We start from the raw sequence: 3427 nt of genomic DNA, 5'->3' as shown, positions 1-3427 counted from the left end.
GTGAAATAAAATCGATCTCCTTGCTCAGCCTTAACATGATGGTTGTTTTCAATTGTTTTGAGAGAGAGAGAGCTCCGCGAAGCCGAAGGTGGAGCCGCGGGTTTTCCTGGCGACTGGAGGCCGCCTTCTCCCTGCCCTCCGCGGTCAGCGCAGGCATGTAAATTACAACAAAGAAATATCCAATCTCCTAGCCGATGGTCTCATTTTCTCATGTAGGTCATACAGGGCCAGCCCTAGCCATCTGGGGGCCCTAAGCAGGATATAGATCAGGGGCCCCCTCCCAGGGGCGGGGGTTTGGGGGCATCCGCGCTGGAAGTACTTTTTAAGTAGGGAGTGCTGTAAGGAGGGGACTCTCGGTGCTGCCCGCTAGGGCAGCGCCGAAGAAAATTTTACGTTTTTGGACTTTTAGCCATATTTAGAAGAATATTTAAAACAAACAAACATGACAATGACGCTCGTTTGTAGCCCTATCAGTGTCAAGCAAGCGTGTAGAACCCAGCAGCCATAGGGGTTGCCAGGTCAGTTAAACCAGGGGTTCCCAACCTTTTTTGTGCCAAGGACCGGTAGATACATGCAGGACCGGTTGTCAATTTTAATGGTTTTAGTTACATATATATTTACTCACCAGGTGGCGACAAAAGGTAAATAACAGCCTTTTGTGTTGTATGTAGCCTACAGTATTTATGTTTTTGTTTAAACTACAAACATAAATAAACGTCAACCTATGTTTTAACTACCACACACAGCATATAATATTATAGCCTATGTTTATAAAACAATTTTTTTTTTTTTTTTTTTTGGGGGGGCCCCCCAACTCCCGGGGCTCTAGGCAGCCGCTTGGTTCGTATATAGGGCGGGCCGGCCCTGAGGTCATATTCACTATGAAACTGCCAACGTGTTCAGCAAGATAATCTTCACAAATGAGGACCACTTTTATTATTTTTTTGTTTTGTGAAAATCGCATTTACACTTCAAAAATCATAAAAAGTGACCCTCATTTGTGAAGATTATTTTGCTCAACACAAACTTCGCCGTTTCATAAACTTTTGTGAACCACAGACCTTATTTCAGGCATTTAACCAAAATCCCCAAACAAAAATCCCATTGACTTTCAGACGAGGGAACCAGAAGTGCAACATCCAGATCTTGGGACTCATTCCTACTCTATATTAGTGCTGGTTGTTGTTATTTATGGACGTAAGATGAGCTGAGGTTTTCTCAGGAGAATCCACTCTTCAAAAGAAAGTTCAACAGCCAAGCATCTGGTTTGCACATACATTGGGTTGCATACAGTGTATGTGTTTTTTTAATGACGAAACTTTACAGGAGCGTAGTTTACATCAAAATGAAGGTTGAGTTTGAAAATGGGGGGGCAGCATGCAGCCACCCCATGATTGTGTGAATGTGATTGCGTCAAAACCGTGCAAGATGCAATCACGAAACTTTGCAGGTGTGTAGTTGACATCGAAATGAAGGTCACGTTTTGTCACACGTTTGGGTGTGACTCCCCCCCCCACCACACACTTTACGCCCCTGGCTCACATTCATCTTAAGTAAGGCACCGCGGCTGGTGTGATCCCATTACAAGATGTTTTCTAGTTTTATTTTTATTTTTTATTGTCCTCTGCACTCAGAAGTAAAACGTTCAGGCCTTTATCCATCATTGGTGGGTGATTGGAAGATCCAGCTTTATCTGTCCTCTGTCCTTGGTTGGTAGTAAACCACATTTTTATCCTTCCTATATGTTTTTTAATGGTTGGCTGCAAGGCAAGGAGCTGCTCCGTGTAAAGCCTAGTCCAATTTGACCAGTTTACTGTTTTCACCTTGTGTGTGTGTGTGTGTGTGTGTGTGTGTGTGTGTGTGTGTGCGCGCGCGTGCGTGTGCGTGCGTGCGTGTGTGTGTGTCATGCCAAAACACACACTTTACGCCCTTGGCGCACCATTGTTCGTGTGCGTGCGTGCGTGTGTGTGTCATGCCAAAACACACACTTTACGCCCTTGGCGCACCATTGTTTTAAGTTGCGGGCGTCGTGCCTGGTGTGATTCTCTAGTCTTTGTTGAGACATGTCCCATACCAATGCTGGTATAACAATTCGTAGTGGTGTCAAAAACTGAGTGAGCCATTTTGAAAACAATTAAGCGTTAATTGATTATTTAGCAAAGTTAGTTACCTCTGAAAGTAAATCCCTACAGTAGTACATTATTATTCATGTCAACACTGAAGAAAGCCTTTTGGCGGAAACGTAGTTGCTGCTGTCTGTTGTGTCCCAGATGACATTATTAAACTTTTGAAAGGGCATTTTAGTGTGCTGGCCTGTTCTCTCTTTTAATCAGTCTTTGTTGGCCCTGCACCTACGTTTTCACATTGGATTGAATGTGCTCGCTATTGGTGAGTCTGGACAGCATCTATTATTCCGACAGGTACCTAAAGGCCAATGACTCCCAGACACAGTAAAATGGCATGGAGAAATGCCTCGCTGCTGCTTCTCCTGAGTTTTGTTCAGTAAATTTGACAAGTGGTGACAGCTTGAATTTCAGGTCACACTTTTTTCTCTGTGATATTTCTGCAGGCAGTGGCGGTATGTTGCACATAGGGCTGCACGATTAATCGTAATAATCGTGATCACAGAGGGGTCTAAAACTACCCAATTCCTCCATTGGTATTATTGGGCAGCACAACTGAGAGCAGCCACGTGCTACTTCTCCCCAAAATATCCTCCAGCCTGGGTCAAGATTGATTAGCTCAGGGGTTACCGCTTAGCAGCTTTACTCGTCTGACCCAAAGAAACTGGTGAAAAACACAAAAAAACCTTTTGACTATTCTGCAGATCAGCATGGGTTAACTCCTCCCGTTCTTCCAATGCAGCAGAGTTAGCATTTAGCTGCTAGCCCAGCCCAGGCAGACAGGATCAGGGATTCAACCCCCACGGTGGCCGTAACATCTGAACAGTCACAGACTTCTATTGCTTTTGAATCCCCAACCCTGTAGTGTAGAGCTGCAGGCCTGGCCCACAGCACCGTCCTTCTTTGGTGAGTCAGCCCATTGAGGTAGGATATATGGTTTTTTTTACCCTATCATCTAGTTTCGCCCGCCAGCCGTAGTAACATTTTGTGGGTGTTCCCATGCACACAGACCAACTGTAGTAGCCTATCCATATTCATCTGGCATGAGGCCCAAAAATATAGGCCTATATAGGAGACCCCCCCCCCCCCCCCACACACACACACACACACACACACACACACACACACACACACACACACACACACTGTCAGGTTACACACCCATATGGGGTAATAGTAGCCTACATTTTCACCTGCAAGAGAAGATGCTGGTTTTAAGGCATGGGCAAGGGATTAAGCACGGAAATGGATTTATACAATGATGCTAATGTCATTTACGGAACTAAAAGAAAAATATGATATTC

The sequence above is a fragment of the Poromitra crassiceps genome (genome assembly GCF_964638095.1).
Source record: "Poromitra crassiceps genome assembly, chromosome: 18".
Lineage (NCBI taxonomy): Eukaryota > Metazoa > Chordata > Actinopteri > Beryciformes > Melamphaidae > Poromitra > Poromitra crassiceps.
This window is presented reverse-complemented; position numbering follows the sequence as displayed.